Consider the following 21,726-nt stretch of genomic DNA (forward strand, 5'->3'; position numbering starts at 1 on the left):
TTTCTACACCAAACATCAGATTCATTTCAGGAAATTGAACCGAAAAATTGACTGCCCACTCTGACATTTTTTTAGTGTGTGTAGTTTTATATACCGCGAACTCGACCCGGAAGCATTGGAACGCTTTACAAGAGCAGCGGTTACATTTTACAAAAACATTTTTGATATGCACGTGGAGATTAAGTGATGTTGCCGATGCCCAGACTCGAACCTGGTTCCCCAGCTCCAAAGTCGGCAGCTCTGGCCATTACGCTACACAACAGAGTTTCCGTTTTGTCTTTATTTACTGAGAAGCAAAGAGCATACTCATTACACAAACACTACTGATATGACTGCAGCACTCCGGTCCCCTTGCAGTCTTGTACAGCCTTTTTTTCCGCAATTTCACTCCACTATCCCCAGACTTGACAACGTGACGCGTCACATGTATCACGTGACGGTGCGTCACTGCTAATGATCATTCCTCTAACTGGTTTGACTCTTTACCCTATTGGCTCTTTGTGAAAGGGGCGCGGCCTCGGCGGCTCGTGGTGGCGTGGCTCCTGCAGTCAGCGTCAAAGTCTTTCACTGCCCCAGGGTCAGGGACGTGTGTGACCGCAGTCCGAGGTCTAGAGGAAAAGGAGCAGGTAAGCAAAAGTACTTGTCCGTAGGGGAGACAGTCGATGTTTCCATTTACTGCACAAAGAGAGAGTTGTGTCTAAATGATTGCCGTGGAAGCTTGCCCCAGTGATGCGGAAGGTAGTAGTACTCTGGGTGATTGCGTGATCGGAGCAGGGCTGCAACATACTTGTCCACAAACTCTGCGCACTAATGAGGAAATCTGTAGACTTTTTAGAAAAATATGTGTTGCTTCTTATCTTTTTCTTTAATTTTCTTTCGCTACAAATACTCCTATGTTAAGTAAAAGTAATAGGGAAGGCTCGGTTACCTACCGGTAATATTCATTACTCCGAGGAGGTAATAGTCTTTCTTCAGATGTCTCAGATGTTGGCATAGATGTTGCACGGTTGCAGAGCGCTAATGTGCAAGGGATATTTGGATTAAAGTACTTTAGACAGCAATTTAGAAAAGGGCACAAGAAGTTAATCACCATCCAACTAGGCACTTGAAGTACAAGCAAAATTAGTTTTTTTAAAGGTTAAAAATTAAATGTATAAGGCGCACTGTGAAAGATCTTTGTCACCTGAGAAAGGAACTATTTGTACACAGATTTGAACAATGTGCAGAAGCTTTTTGCAGTAACTTCGTGACAGAAGCCAGTTAGTAAAGCGGGCTGATCCATTGCCCCGTGCTATATTCAATTTTTGGGCATAACAACGTCTGGTGCAACAGCAAAAGCTGTCTTAAAGCCCAGTCCTAAAATTAAAAACCATTTGCCTCACTTCTATCTTTTGCTTTCATTTCTACCTGGGTGGTTCAGCTACAATTGATTATATTTTCCCGTTTGCATTAATGGCTTTGTTTACATTAATGACTACTGGAAGATGAGCTGAATATATGTGTATGCTCTGACTTTGGTCAATTAATTAATTTCAATCCGTTGGTAATTGCCTGTCCAAAAAGCAATAGAAAAGGCATTATTAACACAATCGCTGTAGGTGTAAAAGTCTGAACATACGTTTGTGACTTCTAAAATGTAAATTGCATGCAGAAACACATCCTCTTCTTGATGCAAGCATCATTTTCGCCTGTCTCTGCACTTTGATTTCTAAGGAGTTTTTCAAATAAATTGAAAATCTGCCAGGACGGAAAATGGAGCTGCTTTTGACCTGTGTGGTATTTGGCAACTGTCTGTCTATCCAATAACTGGAGAGGGCTTATATCTCTGCCTCTAGCACTCTGGTAAAGAGGGAGTTATGTTATGTTAGGGTTTTTTTGTAAAGCGCACGTACGCCCGTGGGCTTCATGGCGCTGTTGAAGGAAGGAACATAACATAATAAATCTACTGCGGATATGCTTGCTTATATAGCCAGGTCTTAAGAGAGAGCCTGAAAGTCAAAATATCTGGGCTTTGCCTGAGAGTCAGCGGAAGAGAGTTCCACAAAACAGCAGCTAGGTGGTGAAAACAGCTACCACCCTGGCGTTTCCTGTTGTAAGAAGGAACAATCAAGAGGTCTTTATTGGAGGAGCGAAGATTCAAAATGGGCTTGTATCTGGTGACCAGCTGAGTGATAAACTGTGGCCCTGTCTCCTGTAAGCTCCTGAATATAATGCAGCTGGTCTTAAACATTATTCTTTGGGAGACAGGCAGCCAGTGTAGTTGTTCAAGGCCTGGCCTGATGGATTGCCACTTAGGCTGTTTAAGAAGCAGCCTAGCTGCCTGATTCTGCACTAACTGCAGTCGTTTAAGGAGACCGAGAGGAAGGCCCAGATAGATGCTGTTGGAAAAGTCCAGCCTAGAGAGAACCAAGGCGATGGTGACTTGAATAAGAGCTGAGAAAGTTAAGAACTGCGCTATTTTTTTGATCTTTCTTATCTGATAGAAGCTGGAAGAGACAACCGCGCCAACTTGGCCCCTCAGTGATAGGTCCGAGGTCAAAATGACTCCAAGACTTTTCACCGAAGAGGCGATGGGCGGCGGAGGTCCAAGACTAATAGGCCAAAAATGTGGGGCCCAACTGATACTACTGGTCCCGGGGACTATTAGCTCGGTTTTCCCCGGGTTGAGCTTAAGATGGTTAAGGCTCATCCATCGTTGTATCAGTTGCATTGTTGCTTGGAATTCGATGACAGGATCGGGTGCATTCAGGGGAAAGATAAGCTGCAAATCATCAGCGTAGTTGTAAACTGTAACTTTAAATTGCTTTAGGAGATGCAGAAGGGGGCGCATGTAAAGATTAAAAAGCAAAGGGGAAAGTGAGGACCCCTGTGGGACCCCGCATGTGGAACCAGTTCTAGAGGCGGTAAAAGAGCCCAGTCTAACCGACTGATTGCGGTCCGAGATGAAAGAGGTTATCCACTCAAGAGCTGTGCCCCTAAGGCCGGCCTGCTCGACACGGTTGATTAAGATGGAAAAATCAACCGTGTCGAACGCGGCCGACAAGTCAAGTAAGACCAGGGCCTGGTGGATGCCCTTGTCTGCATTAGATCTTAATGCATTTTGGACGGCTAGGATGACCGTTTCCGTCGAATGACAGGGACGGAAACCTGCTTAGTTGGGTTCAAGATAGCCGCTGTCCTCTATAAATTTAGAGAGATAGGTAGAGGTATATGCCTCCAGTAATTTTGACAAGTATGGGAGCAAGGAAATAGGCCTATAGTTGACCAGGACTTGTGGGTCTGCACCCGGCTTCTTCAGCAGAGGGATGAGTAGAGCCTGTTTAAATCGAGATGGTACCCTGCCGCTGATAAGAGAAGGATTTAGTGCGGGAAGAATACTCTGAGGTATGGCTAGGCCTATGTCCTTATATATGTGTGGGGGGCAAACATCATCAGGAGAACCTGATTTAACTCGGTTAAAGAGTTCGGACAGCATTTTAGCGTCAATCGGTGGAAAAGCCTCGAGCGTAGAAGGGTTAAAAAAGGAATCATCCAAAGGAAGTGGGACTGGAGAGTTGATTATGCATTGTTTTATGTCCAAAATTTTATTGATAAAGAAAGTATTTAAAGAGTCGCACCATGCTTGGGTAGGGACCACCGGGGGGACCGTTCTGTCGCTGTCGCAGAGCTCATTCACCATCTTAAAGATGTCTTTGGATTTATTTTGTGAGTGTGTGATGAGCTCAGAAAAGTAAGTTGTTTTCTGTGCCAGGATGGATTTCTGGCAGACCTTGCGAGCAGCACAGTAGGTCACCCTATCCTGTTGGGAATAGTTGGTCCTCCAGGTCCTTTCTTTCTTACGGACTTCTAATTTTTGCGCCTGAAGTTGTGGGGTAAACCATCTGAGAGTATTACTAGCGCAAGACCGAGGGGGCTTGACCCAGGGGGCATGGATTTCTGCAGCCCCTGTGATCCAATGTGAGATAGATTCCTCCATGGCATCCGGATGTTCTGAAACCGGGGGTAAAGTTGCAAGTAGCGAGTCTAGAAACTCCGGGGAGCTAATGCTTTTCCATTTTCTTATTTTCCCCATTTTCCGAGGCTTCTGGGCCTTATTACTACTGACCGTCAAGGCAAACTGTATTAGGTGGTGATCCGACCAGATACAAGGCTCCACAACCAGATTAGATAGAGTAAGGTTGTAGGACCAGATCTGGTCGAGGCTATGGCCTTTACGGTGAGTGGGGGAGTGGATATGCTGCTGTAGATTAAGGTCAACAAGAAGATCTTTTAATTCCCCTGCCTGAGCATCCAAGTCCATAGCGTCAAACCAAAGATTAAAATCCCCTACTAGAAGGGTTTTGGAATAGGTAGTTACTAATGGGGCAAGTTGTTCCGCTAAGGCAGAGGGAAACATGGGCATGGAAGAGGGAGGACGGTAAATCAGAACAGTAAGGATGGCTCCGCAGTCCGTATCAATTTTAAAGACAATGTTTTCAACGCCAGGTAGGATAAGTGAAGGCAGCAACAGAGGTGTAAAAGATTTTTTAAAAATAACTCCGACTCCGACGCCTTTTTTTCCTGGCGGACGGTTGACTGAGTGAATGTGATAGTCGCCGGGGAGTGTGGCCAGGATGTCGGGAAGAGAGTCCTGGGTTAGCCAGGTTTCTGCCAGTAATAATAGATCGGGTTTTTGTTCTGTCAGTAATAAAAATAGATCTATTTGGTGTTGTACCATTGAACGTGTGTTTAAAAACAAGCAGTGAAAGGTTTTTTCGATAGTGGTAGTCACATTTTTATGAACTTGTGGGGCAGTATCCGGGAGTGGCTCAAGGTCCACAGGAGTACACTTAGCAATGCCATAAGAAATAGTATGTTTAAACACATGTGCAGCTATGGTGGGGCATTGATGGTCAAGAGGTCTTAGGGCCATAAGTTGTAGGCCTGAGTAAAAGTATTTTTGGGCATGGTGACTGGCCCCTGGCTCCGGACGCTCGCGGATGAGCATAGACGAGCTTACCTTATGCGCGCCATCGTCGCGCCCGCTGCGCTCGTCCGCTCCCGGAAGCACATGGCCTAATATGCGCTGCCTCTGTGGGGAGACTAGACCGCTAATTCCGGTCTATCCACTCCCAAGATGGCGCCTCCCCTCCACGCTAACGGCACCAGCCGCGGTGGTAGGGCGAGGTTACAGGTAATGTGAAGCGGTAATTGCAATTAGTATAAGTGCAAAATAAGGAATAAGTAAAAACTAGTAGTACACTTTAAAATTTTACAAATGCGCAGCCAACATTGCAATCATGCCAGCGCCGATATAAAGTGCAGGATAATAAGCACGATATCAACAGAGTGACTTTAGATGCAGCGTTCCGACCAACAGACCCCCAGGCACTGCCACTACCTGGAGAGAGCATAAAAATGAATGAGACCATCACACCTTAGAGAAGAGGTCTTCAAACTGCGGGGAGCTCCTGCCCCCCCTCCACTCCAGGGGGTCTGTGTCTTTAATCCCAGGAGAGGGCAAATCCCTCAACAAGTACTTGTAATTGAAGAAGGCCAGGAAGCATTTTTGTTTGGCACATTTCTAGGCTGTCTTTACATGCATCAGTTGAGGTGCTTACAAATGGTGTGGAAACTGTGACCATAAGTGATGTGGTTTAAGAAACAAGGGGATCCTATTACATTGGTCAGGGAACTTGGGTATCAATGAGTTTTGAACACAGTGGTCCAGGGCATGGACAATAGGAGCAGAGGGAAATGAATATAGACTAGGAATCAGTATAACTATTTGTGCTGTCCAACCAGACAGGATCAATTTAATATTTCAAATATTTACAAAAAATTAAAGTGGGGACACAATCCTGCATCCAACTAGGTATACATAAAACAAAACAAAACATCGTACAGTGCGCATCAATGTAGACGTCTCGGGCAAAAACGTGGCGTTTTTGACCGAGACGTCTACCTTGATGCGCCCAATGCGGTTTATTTGATCACACCTAACTACTGGCAATCCCTCCTGGTTGCCCATCAAAGGACCGCGATTGCAGTCCTCTACTAGGCAATTTTGATCACGGGGCCTTGCACCACAGGTTAATATGTACGGCTCATTGAACCTCTATACTCGCCACTCGATCTATCGGTTTCCCTTTTGGACACGCTGCTATGGTTCTTCTTATGGCAATTGGTAGCGTGGCATCGCACAGCCGTTCTAACTCTACGGCTTGCTCCTTGGACCTCTAACCCCAGCGGTCCTTCACTACTCGCTGAAGGACTCTTAAGAGACACTTGGCCCCCGCTTGGCCACGCTGTGGGAATTCTTAATATGAGGCTTAGCACCTCTCACAGCAATTTTGACTCAATCATTTAATGTCCTGATGATGATCCCACAATTGTTTACATGGGATCAAAACGTTGTTGACTCTCTGTACACCGTAAACACTATTTAACCTGTCATTACTCATGTGTAACAGTGTCACCGCACATCTACGCTTGTTTTCTTTAATGTATGACTTACAAGCATTTGTTCTGCCTGATCCTTTGTTTTATGTAAACATAGTTGGATGCAGGTTTGTGTCCCCACTTTAATTTGTTGTAAATGTTTGAAATATTAAATTTACCCTGTCCAGTTGGACAGCACAAATATAGAACTGATTTCTAGTCTATATTCATATTCCTCTGCTCCTATTGTCCGTGTCCGGGACCACTATGCTCAAAACTCCTAAGTGACGTGGTGGCAGAGGTAAAATTGAGGCTAAAGCAACTGAATATTCTGGAAGTGTCTTGTTTTTTCATCTTCAAGGGACTGTATATAAAATAATGCTGAAATAACAAAAGAGGAGTATCACCACAAGGACCTAAACAAAGGTTGTGAATGGGATGCCCATGAAAAAAGGATATTTTCTCTTTGTAAAAAAACCCTCACTCACCAACCTGGTTGGTGACATGCTTCATCATCGGGGTCCACCCTGACGGCCGAGTGCCATCAGGGTGTGCTGCGACACCTGAACTACAGTGGAGCTGTTTTTTTTGTGTAAATGGTGCAAAACGTGATGTTAAAAATTGTCCCGGTATAACTTATGTGAAAACGATTTTTTTCAAAAGCTACTGGACAATAATAAAAAAGGTGTGAAGATACGAAAAGGTTTTTATGACCGTATGTATCTATGTGAATGGTCTACATGTTTCAACCTGTGAGTGGTGATTTCCAGGTTTTCATCAGGGCCAGAAAAAGAAAGGAAAATGGGTGGTCTGCACACACTAACGTGCATCCAGTCCTAGATTCCTATAACCTACTAACAAAAATCTGTAGTAGGTGAAACCTCAAACCTAAATTGGGTGAGGAAGAAGCAAAAGACTCCTATTGTGGGTCTTAAGGCTTCGTGGGGGCAGAGGGAAGGCTTATCTCAGCAAGAGTACATAATAGTTTTGCTGAGTGCCATGGGCGGTTCACCTACGCGTCTCTCAGTGCCGTCCCGGCTAGGGGACGGCACTGAGACACTCAGCAAAACTATTATGTACCCTTGCTGAGATAAGCCTTCCCTCTGCCCCCCAGAACCTTTGTTTAGGTCCTTGTGGTGATACTCCTCTTTTGTTATTTCGATATTAAGTCCAGGGCACTGGGAGTATTTTCCATTCACCAATGTGAATAAATCCCTTACTCTCTCTTTTTGTTTATACATATAAAATAATGCTCACACCTTAAATGAAAAAATTGCAAGTTAAACTAATCAGGTGGAAATGCTCTCTGCTCAGAGTGTCAAAGAACTGGATCATAATCCACGCAATGGGGAAAAGTCATGTGTGTATTTATAGTGCTGCGAGGTACCAACATGTATCATAAAGCACTATGAATATGGAAGTCATTGTATTGCACACAGTATATGTTAATCTGCTGAAAAATGATTTAATGTTTAAGATAAAACAAGTGATTTTAAAGTATATATTTTAATAATAGGTAATTAAGCTGTACCTAGTACGTGCGTTTTTAAAAGTGTCTATTAAAAGAAAACGTTGCAGAATTCAGCCAATATCAACCTTGAATTACCTCTCAAAAAGAATAAATCTTTGTCACCATGAAGCCTCACATAACTCCATCAATCGAACACTGTACTGGCTACCAGAAACCATTTACATTTACATTTGGTGATTAACCAGCTGTACACATTTACATTTCTTTCATGTAGCATGCACCCTTGTGAGCTGGTCAGATTCTTCTGTAGTTATCCCGTTATAGGATGATTCATTGTTAACAAAAAATATGATAACTTTTTATGTAAAAATTAGAATAGCATGGGCATGTAGGTCCTCATTGACCTCGCCCACTTCAACCTCTGTTTACTTTGAGATGCTCTTTCAAGTGAGTGGAGAGGGTACCAGGAGGGGGCCAGCAGGGTCTTGTTCAGACCCAGTCATGCATTGTCCAGAGCCCTGGAGCCTCTGAGTAATTGTCCATGAGAAACAGGAAATGAGTGAGATCCTTGGATAGGGTCGAAGAAATGGGCCAGGAGTAATGGGCACTACATAGAGGTTAATTTTTTCATTTACTCATGGACAGAGACGGCTTTCTCAAAGAGATAGTTACCCCTTTTTATTGTTAAGGACCAGAAGAGCAGCAGATGCAGTATGGCAATATGCAATGGCTTTTTCTCCTTTTTAATTTTTTAACAAAGGGTCACAATCCTGCTTAGGAGAGAAGGCCCAGTGGAGTGGACAGAGGAGACAGTACTGGAGGTATCAATAGTGCTGCAGGTGCAGTGGCAAAGGGGTGTGAAGGACCTACGAAAACCCCTAATTTTCCCAGCTAGTGTTAGAGCTGACGGCACCCAGGTGGGAGATCGTGTTTTTTCTGACCGAGATAGAAAGTCTGTTTCAAGATTGGAGTGAAGGCCAGATATGGTGGGGAATAGGTGAAAGAGGCAGAAGAGACAGCCTGCTACTTAAGGGCACAGCTATAATTAGGTGCAGTTGCACTTGGACCCAAAAGTCTAAGGGCTCACAACACCCCAATTCTAGACCACAGTGGTTTTGGTCAATTTCCTGTTGTTCATTTGTCTCACACTTGGTTTGTATTATGATGAGCTACAGACAAAGTAACTCTGAAATTACCTCATAAGCTCTGTCCACTGTACTAAGCTCTGGCCTACCTTTTTATTCTATTCTTGCCATAAAGTGTTGGAACGGGTTCACAACTTCAAAACATTATGCTTAGAGCGGCTCAGAGCATAAATGTTTGAAGACCTCTGCCTTACAGAAGTGCCTTCACCTGGCTCGATCCAGCCAAGATGTACCTGTAGAATAGAGATCGCTACTCAGAAAACAATGTGCTATGCTCCTGTCTTTATTTTAAATGGGATATGGGAGCCTAAATTTGGAATTGTAGAGAAATGTAGTATATTTGCTGAAGATGACCAGAGCTATCAGCCGTTTTTTGGGCATTTGTCATTTCATGACTGTCCACACACACACACACTTCTTTCATATCAGATCTTGGTAGTCCTGTTTCATAACACTGAGGCTATTGGTGACCTCATTTTGTATGAGACTGACACCATTAGACTCCCAGTTATTTCTAAGGGGGCTCTTATCGTCCCTAGGGAGAGGCAGACCGGCAAAGAGTGAACTGGAGTCTCTAGAGTTTGTGCACAGGAACCCCTTAAGTGTCCACCCAGATTCATGCAAGACTGTACCATTTCTTAAAGATCACCTGCACATTCCAAGTGGTACACAGGATTAAAGACAGCCCCTATCCCTGAATGAAACACACAAGTCCCACTTAACCCTCTCCTTTCTCACCCTAGTTGGAAGCCCTATAGTGAAGATCCCCCATGCATTACTCACTTAGGATCATATGTAAAAACTAATTTTCCCATTGACACAGAATGGGTAAAACCCGTTGATACATCAGGCCCTTAAAGCCTTGGTAGGAGTCTGGGGAATTCTGGCTCCAAAGATTCCTATCCACTTCAAATCAGGCTCTCACTGCATATGCCAAGTGTGACCATTGAAGCCCCAGGGAATCTCCTGATCTACGGCTTGAGTTAGTCTCATGTTGTCTCATCCCTTGGAAAGGCCCTGTCCCTTACAGGCCAAAGTTCTCCAGAAAGAATCTTACCCTGCCACCTTCAATCAATCATTTGTAAAGCGCACTACATACCCAGGAGGGTCTCAAGGTCCTGGGGGCAGGGGGCGCTACTGATCGAACAGCCAGGTCTTGAGTATCCTCCAGAAGGTCAGTAGGTCAAGGGCCTGTCGTAGGCTCAGTGGGAGGGTGTACCATGTCTTGGCGGCGAGGTGGGAGAAGGATCTCCCACCGGTGGTTGTTCTTCGGATGCGCGGGACGGTGGCCAGTGAGAGGTCGGCGGAGCATTGCTGGCGGTTGGGGATGTAGAAGGAGAGCCGTCTGTTGAGGTAGGCTGGGCCGGTCTTGTGGAGTGCCTTGTGTATGTGGGTGAGGAGTTTGAAGGATATCCTCTTGTTGGCGGGGAGCCAGTGCAGGTTTCTCAGGTGGGGGGGTGATGTGGCCATGGCGTTGTACGTCGAGGACCAGTTGCGTTGTAGTCTTTTGATGAGCTTGGTCGGGGCTCCCGCGTAGAGGGCGTTCCCGTAGTCGAGCCTGCTGCTGACGAGGGCCTGGGTGACTGTCTTTCTTGTATCTGGCAGGAATCATCTGTAGATCTTGCGGAGCATGCAGAAGGTGTTGAAGCAGGTGGAGGAGACGGCGTTGACTTGCTTGGTCATTAAGATCGTTAAGTCAAGGATGATTCCCAGGTTGGTGGTTGTTGGGGCTGTCCCCAGTGCCTCCGGCCACCAGGAGTCGTCCCAGGCTGAAGGGTTGGAGCAGAGGATGAAGACCTCCGTCTTGTCTGAGTTCGGCTTCAGACGCCAGGTCTTCATCTAGTCAGCGAAGGCCTTCATTCCTTCGTGGAGGTTGGCTTTGGCGGTGATGGGGTCCTTGGAGAAGGAGAGGATCAGCTGAGTGTCGTCGGCGTAGGAGATTATGTTGAGGTCGTGCTGTTGGGCTCTGTGTGCGAGCGGGGCCATGTAAATGTTGAACAGCGTCGGACTGAGGGAGGATCCCTGGGGTACGCTGCAGATTATCTCGGAGGCTTTGGAACGGAATGGGGGAGGCGGATGCTCTGGGTTCTGCCGGAGAGGAAGGAAGTAGTCTAATCCAGAGCCTTGTCTCGGATTCCTGCGGTTTGGCGGCGTAGTGTGCAGTGGCAGACGGTGTTGAAGGCGGCAGAGAGGTCTAGGAGGATGAGTGCTGCGGTCTCACCGTTGTCCAGCAGTGTCCTGATGTCGGTGGTGGCGATGAGGGTAGTCTCGGTGCTGTGGTTGCTGCGGAACCCTGACTGGGAAGGGTCCAGGATTCTGTTTTCAACGAGGTATCGGGTTAGCTGTCTGTTGACGGTTTTCTCGATGACCTTGGCTGGGAAGGGGAGCAGAGAGATGGGCCGGAAGTTCTTGAGGTCTCTTGGGCCGGCCTTAGGTTTTTTGAGTAGGGTGTTTATCTCGGCGTGTTTCCAGATCTCTGGGAAGGTTTTGGTCTCGAGGGAGAGATTGATGATGTTGCGCAGGTGGGGTGCGCTGGAGCTGCTTTCTCGACGTGGTGCGGAAATGGGTCTGACGGAGAGCCGGAGTGGATTGTGCGCATGGTCTTGATGGTGTCATCGATGCTCACGCTGGCCCAGTCTAGCAGGGGGTCGTGGTCGATGATGTGCGGAGGGTCTGTTGTGTTGCTGTTTGTTGGGGCTGTCTGGGTGTTGAAGCTGTCGTGGATGTCTGCTATCTTGCGGTGAAAGAAGGTGGCGAGGGAGACGCACAGGGCTTGCGACGGCAAGATGTCGTTGGTGTTGGAGCTGGGGTTGGAGAGTTCCTTCACGATGTTGAAGAGCTCCTTGCTATTGTGTGCGTTGTTGTCGAGGCGGTCTTTGAAGGAGGTCCTCTTGGCCGCCCTGATGAGGTGGTGGTGGTTGTGGATGACGTCCTTGTGTGCTGCGTGGCTGTCCGGAGTTTGTTCACTGTGCCATTTCTTCTCTAGTTTCCGGCAGGCTTGCTTGGAAGCTGGGAGTTCTGGGGTGAACCAGCTGGCCCTCTTGCCGGTGTCTCTGTAGGGGGATTTCTTCAGCGGGGTGAGGGTGTTGGCGCAGTCCTCGATCTAGCATCTGAGGCTGTGGGCAGCATCGTCAGTGTTGGAGGGTTCGGTGGGTGGGCTGAGAGCGAGGTTTCCGTGTAGTTGGTCTTCGTGATTTTGCTCCGGCTGCGGCGGGGGATCTGCTGGGTGCGGTGGTGTGGTGGGTTTCTGGAAGGCGAAGTGGATGCATCGGTGGTTGGTCCAGAGGAGTTCGGTGGTGTGGCTGATGGAAACGTGCAGGCTTGAGGAGAACACTGGGTCGAGCATGTGGCCGACGGAGTGGGTGGGCATTGTGACGAGTTGCTTCAGTCCGAGGTTGGCGAGGTTGTCAATGAGGGTTGTGGAGTTGTTGTCGTTGTTCTCAAGGTGAAAGTTCAGGTCTCCGAGGAGGATGTAGTCGGTGGAGGTCAGTGCGTGCTGATCAAGTCGGCGATGCAGTCGCTGAACTGGGGGCGGGGTCTGGTGAGTCGGTAGACGAGGGTGCCTCTGAGGGTGGAGTTGGGGTCTGTGTGGATCTGGAAATGCATGTGTTCGGCGGTGCTGAGCGCGTCGTCGGTGCTAGTCGAGATCCTGATGCTGTTCTTGGGGACGATGGCGAATCCTCCTCCGACTCCGACTCCGTTGGTGCGGTCTCTGCAGGCGATCTTGTAGCCTTCTGGGATGGCAATGGTGATGTCTGGTGCGGAGGAGTCGTTAAACCAGGTCTCTGTCAGGAAGGCGATGTCCGGGGATGTTGTTGAGCAGGTCCCAGAGCTCGACGGCATGCTTGCGTGTGGAGCAGGTGTTCAGTAGTATGCATCGGAGGTGGTTGGGGTCTTTCTTGGCAGGTGGTTCGTCGGCTCTGAGGCTGGTGTCTTTTTTTTTTTTTTTTGTCCTCATTAATCACTATTGATTCCAGGTGTGGCCACCTACAAGAACACAACAGTCAGTCACAGGTTAAAAACCAGGCAGGGTATAGGTTGTAACAACACAAGGTTGAACATTACCCTCAAAGATATGCCTTCAGGGGCCATCTAATGTGGAATCAAGGTAGGAAGGGGTAAGTGCCACCACCACCATGCCCGGCTGATGGGGCTGATATAAACCAAAGACACCAAACAAAAAAGTCCAGGTATTCAAGTTCAGAAACCCCAACAGTGAATAATCATTGGACCGGGGGGAACCCCCCCCCCCCCCCCCCAAAAAAAAAACCCGGGTTTCAGTTTACCCATACCAAACGGTGCCAAAAGGCTCTCTTGGCCTGGTTACCAGATCTTTCTAGATCTATTCTTGAAACGTAAAACCGAGATCTGCCAATCTAAAAATGCAGGTGGTGTAACCTCCTTCCACTTCTTGCAGATCTCTCTACGGGCAAGCAGAGCAGCATAGAACAAAAGAGTTTTTGCCTGTCCTTGGACCTCAGGCGAGAGGCCAAAGATAACCATAGCCAAATCAAAGGTAATTACAGTTCCTAGAGCATCTGAAAGAAAACGGCCGATATTTTCCCAAAAAAGCTTTAGAGGGGGGCATTCAAAGAACATATGGGCATCTGACGCCAACGGTGATCCACATTTTGGGCACATTACAGGATTTCCGGGATTGAATTTAGAGAGCCTGAGTGGGGAGTAGTAGGCCCTATGCAACGTATATAGGTGGTTCCTACGTAACCAAGCCGGTTTTACATACTCCCACAATGTTTTAAATGAGATGGACCACAACTAAGTCACGTTATGACCCAGTAACATAGCACCCCAAAGTTGTTCTGGTAACAAAAAGTCGCCATCAAGATCTTCCAGCATCCAGTTGTACCACAAGGAGACTTCTTTCTTAGACGGTGGAGTGTCAACTAGCTGGGAGACCAGATAACTATAGCCTCCAATAGGAAACCTATTCAGTAAGGATGGCCGCGCTAAGAAGGCTTGCGTCCAACCTGATATCTGAAGATATTTAAATCTTGAGAAGTTAGGACACACTTTCTCTCTCAAGCACTCCCATGGGAGCAGGCTGCCCTCGGAGAACAAGTCCCCCCCCCAACCAGCAGCCCTGCCTCCTTAATCGGAATTGCCAAGCTATCACCCAGCCACTCCGGACTTTCCGGCAGTCCCCATAAGGGAGTCTTATCGCAATAATAGCCTATTTTTAGTGTGCCCATCAGTTTGGCCCATGTTTTGGATACACCCTGTAGGATCTTTAACTTAATTTTTTTTAAAAAGCATTGATTTCCAAATTGAAATAATAAACCGGAATTACCTAAACCCTCCCCATCAATCAAGGCTGACAACAAGGCACCTACCCCTGAATCTAATGGCATCTTTAAAAGCATTCTAACATGCGATAATTGAATAGCCCAGGCATAGAGCTGGAGGTCCGGGGCCACCAACCCCCCTTTCTCTCTACGCCTCCTAAGTTTTTTCCAGGAGATCCGTGATTGTTTCCTGTTCCAGATAAAATATGTAATGTCCGACTGGAACTTCGCAATCATGGCAGGTTCAAAGTATAATGGTATTGTATTGAATAAAAAAGACATTTTAGGTAGGATGGTCATTTTGACTAAGTTAACCATTCCTAAAAGAGTTAATGGAAACATTTCCCAAGAACGCATTAACTGGCGGCAATGCTTTGCTACAGCAGAAAAATTAGATGTAACAAGATTATTTATATCCTTCGGGATATTTAAGCCCAAGTATCGCATTGAAGACCCTGGCAAGATGTTAGTATCGCCGATGTCATCATTCCAAACCAGGACTTCCGTTTTTGCAGCGTTCACCTCATAGCCCGCTATATCCCTTAACTCCTGAGCTATTGAAAGAGCTTCTGGGAGTGCGGATTGTGCATTAGATGTCAAAATAAGCACATCGTCCGCATAGAGTGCAACTTTACGCTCCCAGCCATGATATACAAAAGGCTTAATTTTTGGGGCATCCCTCAAGCGTTGTGCTAGGGGCTCGATATATAAATCAAAAAGTAAAGGGGAAAGGGGACAGCCTTGCCTCGTCCCTCTAGAGATATTAAACGGGTCCGAAAGTACCCCATTAACCAGGACTCGAGCAAAGGGCCTTTTGTACTGAAGTTCAATAGTGCGCCGAAAACCATCCCCGATGTTAAATTTCACCAAGGCCTCCGCAAGGTAGATCCAATTTACCATATCGAAGGCCTTGGTGGCATCCAATGTTATAGCTGCCAGGGGGAGGGACGCAGTCGTGGCCATATCGATGGCCCCAATGAGATCGTAGGTTAACTCGTATAGCTGTCGTCCTTTTACAAACCCCTTCTGGTCCTGATGTAACAGCTCAGGAGCAACCCCTGCCAACCGCCTGGCCAATATTGTAGTAAATATCTTATAGTCTACATTAAGTATAGAAATTGGCCTATAGGACCCGCATGATGTGGCGGGCTTGCCTGGTTTCAGAATTAGCGAAATGGAGGCACCATTCCATGACTCGGGGGGAGAATGACCCTCTATCAAGATGTAATTAAATAGAGCAACCAGCAGAGGTGTTATCTCTTGCTCTAGAAGTTTAAACATTTCAGCCGGGAGACCATCCGGTCCTGCAGCTCTGCCTTTTTTACTGCTCCGAATGGCAGTCCTGACCTCCTCCGTTGAGATGTTTCTATCTAGAAGCATACTTTTCTCGGCAGATAGGGCAGGAAGAGAGATTTTACTAAGCCACTGTTTGGCTAAAGCAGGGTTAATGGATTTATCTTCGTGATATATCCTGTAAAAAAAATCTCTAAAGGCAGATCTAATACCTTCGTCTGAGGAGATTATAGAACCTCCAGAAACTATTGTGGCAAAGTTGTTCCGAACCTGCTCTGTTTTGGCCTTCCATGCCAATAGCTTGCCTGCGCCCTCACCATACTCAAAATGCGCCAACCTACTGGCCTCCCATCTCTGCTGAATTCTCCTACCAAGAACTGTCCCCAGAGATGATTTTAAACTAAACAATTTCTCTCTAAGCGGCTTGTATACAGCCTCAGACGGGGTTGACAGTAAATCGATATCAGCTTGGATCTTAGCTATCTCTGCCTCGATGGTAGCGACCTCCTCCCTGTATTGTTTAGCACGGAAAGCCACTTTCCCTGTGATCAGACCTCTCAAACATGCCTTTAGGGAGTCCCAAACAACATCCAAGGCAGCTGGTCCAACATTAATGCTAATAAAACTTTGGACCTCAGCTTTAAGATAGGAGACCGCCTCAGAGTTCGTAAGGAGAGAGCGATCAAAGGACCAGCCTCTTGGAACTGTCCTAGACAATCCTTTGTACACCAAAAAAATCGCTGAATGATCTGACAGGTGTAGGGGAAGGTAAGTAATAGATTTTACAGCGTCAGTCAAACTTTGGCTTATCAGCACAAAGTCGATCCTAGACTTGTGGTGGTACTTATAGTTCCTAAAAGAAACACCCTGCTGCTTTCCTGATCTTAATCTCCAGATATCTACATAGGCATATTGCCTCATTGATGCAAGAAGAAATATCCTGGATTTGGAAGGAACCAGGGGCGGCTACTAAGAGATTTGTCCAAACAAGGGTCCAAGACCATGTTAAAAGCTGGTGTCTTGAAGCAGGTGTGGCTCTGTCCGGAGTTGAGAGCGGGTAGAGTGCTGGCGTCGTAGTGGTGGCGGGGGCCAGGGGTTCTGGCGCTGGTCTCAGTCCAGTCACAGATGGGCTTGCCTTATGCACGCCAGCGGTGCGCCCGCTGCGCGCGGCCCCTTCCCTATCTCCTTGGTGGCATGGACAATATCCCTACATCATGGGCATGCTTAACTGTGACACCTTCTTAAGTGTTACTTCACTCCCCAGCACACGTCAAGTAATACAACCGGTTTCCCTACTTTAGTATAAACACATTGATTTTGATATCATGCAACAAGAATATGAACAATTCCTTTGGTTCTTATTTTCATGCTTTTATTTTCTTTGTCTTGTATTTCAATTTCAACAGCCAACACGTGTTTCGTCGCTATAGGGGCGTGATCCTGCGACTTCCTCAAGGCTGTATAAACATAAACATACAGAATACCTTTTATGTTCACTGTTTTCAGACTTTCTGCATTGAATATACTTCGTGCATTTATCACGTTATGTGACATGGATATTCAACTCAAGGTCTAGCCATTGTACTTAAACATCGCCATACACGGTGATGCTGAATTTCATTTTACATTTATGTACATGAGCCTCTTAGTCAGAGGTATATAATAACCCGAAGGCGATGGAGAGATATAAAGTAAGGGGCTCCAAATCGTTTATAACGATAAATGCAACCTTATTGCCCAGGGGTGTCACACTGTGAGACGTGCTATCCTAAAATGGCTATTTTGGCCTGCACTGTGAAAAGTGCTTAGTGATTAAGTGGATGTCTATTGCTTCTAAAGTAGACCCTGCAGCCAATTCCAAGTGAATGTGAAACAAAACGCAAGCAAGATAACCGCCAATATAAACCCAAAATAAATACCTCTATCTTTTAAAGCGTCGAAATCTGTAAAGTGGATGAAGAGATACACAAGTATAAATAACTCATAGCCAAACTGCTTCATAGAGCTGTTTCTCAAACCAACATGATTAGTCCACCCTATATTTGAATGTTATTAACACCTACTTGAAATGTGGTGATACTTCCAACCCACATTGGGGTTCCGATCTGTCGCGTTTCTTCAAGTTAACAGTCAAATCCCAAAGTGTCCTTTGCTATTCAAATCGGTTTCTGTGAAAGCCATATAAAATATATTTAGCCATATTCTCTACATAATTGAACCATTCACTCATATGTTTTAAGAATGGGTAACTGTTATATTATAGGTAACGTCCCTATTCTAATAATGACAAGTATAAGTATCTATGCTGTCCCAATCAGGAAGAAGATTGTAGCCCCATATTAAATCCATATGTTCATCTTCACGATTGGGCCATTCTCTCTCTCTCTCTCATATAAGTGCCCACTAAGCATTCGAGACCAACGCACTCTTCAGAAGTGTGTAAAAACTATCCGTTACTGTCTGTTGTTTATTCCGGTGCAAACTAACTCATTAACTTAAATCCCAGACCTCCAATATAAGTTTAAAACCCAGTAATTCTTAACGTCTTGCTACCAATAATATTTGCAAGCTTAACAGAAACCTTATCAGTATGGACATCTTCATACCTTCGTGTGTGTAGAGTACGGCACATCACGTCGGTCTAGTATGTTATCGAGTGCGATAAAAAGCTCCCGAGTATCAGAGCCGGCAAAGCTTAAAACGACCCGCCTTCTCGTCATACGTGCCTACGTTAAAGCGTCTTCCGCCTCTCGCGTGATAGAAACTGACGATGGACTTACGAATTGGCCTCAAAACTGCCGCCATTTTGTAGTGGATAAAATTTGTGAAGGTGATATGTAATTAAAGCTAAATTCTCATGCATATTAATTTATTTCATTAAGTGCATTTTATATTTATGTATCCCAAAACTTCGGGAATGCATAAATAGGACGATATATATGCGATATAAATATTCTGATATTGCATAAATATATGCGATATAGTTATTCTGATGGTGCATAAAGATATCAAGTCAAAACCTCATTCTCTCCATCAAATAAGGTTAGAACAAAGCGTCTTCGAACATCTTAGAGCAGAGTAATAAGCCCCGTTATCCAGTCATTACTTCTTATCATAATGAAAAATTACTTTAATTGAAAAGGAAAAAGCGATTGCTTTGTTGCATATAGTCTGCTAATACTTGCATAAATTTTTCTTCAAATGTACATCAGGGTTATTGCGACCCTTATTTTTGGTATAACATGGAAACATATGCCAACTTTACATGATATTTACAGACCCACTGACCCATCATGTAGTATAGGACATTCATCATCTGCCCAAAAAGTAATATAACTCCTGGTCGATATTAAGACCGCATTCTGTACTCCGTAACTTCAATATCCACAATGCTTCTTTCCTGCGTAGCGCTAGTTCCCTGTTGCCCCCTCTGGGGTGTCTAGGTGTGTGATCAATTCCATAGAACTCAAAGCACCTGTTAGTTGTCTGTACCGGGCATATGGACATATGTGCTGCCAAAGGGTACCTCATGTCACCCTGTTTTACTGCCCGTATGTGTTCTCCAATCCTTTCTCTTAGTGTTTTAATGGTGCTACCTATGTATTTCTTCTTACATTTGCACACAATAGCGTAGACAACAAACTTTGTTAAGCAATTGATATTTGTTCTAATCTCATACATTCTACCACTGGGACCATGAAAGTGTGTTTTCTTTGAAATAGCCCATTTACAAGCTACACACTGGCTGCAACCATAAAAGCCTTTTGTATGTTGGGTCAACCAATTCTCATTGTTAGGTAGTGTGGGGGTAACTTGGGCTTAAAATATTCCTCAGTGTTAATCCCCTCCTGTATGTAATGTTTGGTTTCTCTGTGATGTGGTCTTTGAGGGATTTTTCTGCACGTAATAAGTGCCAATGCTTGTCCATACTCCACCTCAGTACCCCTGACCAATTAGTATATCCAGTAATCATTCTGATTGTCTCCCTTAAATACCAACCCCATGTGGGCACTGACTGAACATATCAACACCCAACTGAGGAGATGGCACGGTTTGGGGCTGATAGATGACAATGAACTGACCTACTTAAAACCAGACAGACCAAGGTATCCATGCATTTACACACTGCCGAAGGTGCACAAAGCATTACCTTTTCACCTGGGAAGGCCCATTATTTCTGGAATTGGGGGCCCAACAGAGAGGATTTCGAAATATGTTGATGTTTTTATATACGCTTTGGTGAAGAATTTACTATCATTCATCAGGGACACAAAACACATTTTAGGCATTCTCTCTGATTTTGGCTGGGATGACAACATGTTTATGGTTACTTTAGATGTAACAGCTCTATACACCAGCATCAAGAAGGAGACAGGCCTGATAGCAGTTAGAAAGATGCTAAATAAAAGATCAGCAAGTGCATGGAACCATACGGAGATGTTTGTCGTAATGGTCAAACTTATTTTGGATAATAATGAGTTTTTGTTCCAAGATAAATGGTTTAGACAGAAACAAGAAGTTGCGATGGGCTCCAGATTCTCTATCTAGTATGCCAATCTTTTTATGGGCTGGCTTGAGGAGAAGAGAATCTGGGGCTCAGAAGGCTCTCTGTGGAATGACTCCATCTTGTACTGGGGAAGATACAAAGATGATTGCTTTATGATACGGACAGGCACACAGACCAAACTGACAGACTTTATCGACTATTTAAACACCAATGACTGTAACATTCAATTCACATCAGAATACAGCAAAACTAAGATTTCATTTTTAGATGTTGAATTCTTTGTGAAAGATAAACAGATTCAGAGTAGAATGTTTCGCAAACAAACCGCATGCAACTCGATATTGCACGCGTCAAGTGCGCATCCACCGCATCAGATACACGCAATTCCATATGGGGAATTGGTCAGAGTCAGACGCAACTGCAGCGTAGACACGGACTTTGAAGAACATAAAAAAGGAACTAGATTCCGAAAGAGGGGTTACGATGGGATCACGTTGAGGAAAGCAGAATCTAGGGTAGATCGATTGAAAAGAGAAGAGACATTGAAAGACCCCAAACAGACAGTAACTGGGGCGAAGACAATCACAATGATTACTGGATATACCATTTGGTTAGGGGTACTGAGGCGGAGTATGGACAAGCATTGGCACTTATAACGTGCAGACAAATCCCTCAGAAGCCAAATCACAGAGAAACCAAACATTACATACAGGAGGGGATTAACACTGAGGAATATTTTAAGCCCAAGTTACCCCACACTACCTAACAATGAGAATTGGTTGACCCAACACACAAAAGGCTTTCATGGTTGTAGCCAGTGTGTAGCTTGTAAATGGGCTATTTCAAAGAAAACACACCTTCATGGTCCCAGTGGTAGAATGTATGAGATTAGAACAAATATCAATTGCTTAACAAAGTTTGTTGTCTACGCTATTGAGTGCAAATGTAAGAAGAAATACATAGGTAGCACCATTAGAACACTAAGAGAAAGGATTGGAGAACACATACGGGCAGTAAAACAGGGTGACATGAGGTACCCTTTGGCAGCACACATGTCCATATGCCCGGTACAGACAACTAACAGGCGCTTTGAGTTCTATGGAATTGATCACACACCTAGACACCCCAGAAGGGGGCAACAGGGAACTAGCGCTACGCAGGAAAGAAGCATTGTGGATATTGAAGTTACGGAGTACAGAATGCGGTCTTAATATCGACCAGGAGTTACATTACTTTTGGGCAGATGATGAATGTCCTATACTACATGATGGGTCAGTGGGTCTGTAAATATCATGTAAATTTGACATATGTATCCATTTTATACCAAAAATAAGGGTCGCGATAACCATGATGTACTTTTGAAGAAAAATGTATGTAAGTATTAGCAGACTATATGCAACGAAGCGATCGCTTTTTCCTTTTTTCTTTTCATTTAAAGTAATTTTGCATTATGATAAGAAGTAATGACTGGATAACCCCAGCTTATTACTCTGCTCTAAGATGTTCTAAGATGCTTTGTTCTAACCTTATTTGATGGAGAGAATGAGGTTTTGGCTTGATATCTTTATGCACCATCAGAATAACTAT

At 45.2% G+C, this 21,726-nt stretch overlaps 1 protein-coding gene across 2 annotated transcripts in view; it reads left to right on the forward strand.

The window, feature by feature from the left end:
• Positions 1-495: 495 nt before the first annotated feature.
• Positions 496-21,726, forward strand: part of ALAD (aminolevulinate dehydratase) — an 87,680-nt gene continuing 66,449 nt past the window's right edge. The window contains exon 1 of one of the 2 annotated variants that reach the window (XM_078642101.1): positions 496-626. The gene's annotated coding sequence lies outside the window, so the exon portion shown is untranslated. The remainder of the gene's footprint in view (positions 627-21,726) is intronic. The other variant, XM_078642102.1, reaches the window with a different exon arrangement.

Source organism: Lissotriton helveticus, chromosome 5_1, assembly GCF_964261635.1.
Source record: "Lissotriton helveticus chromosome 5_1, aLisHel1.1, whole genome shotgun sequence".
NCBI lineage: Eukaryota > Metazoa > Chordata > Amphibia > Caudata > Salamandridae > Lissotriton > Lissotriton helveticus.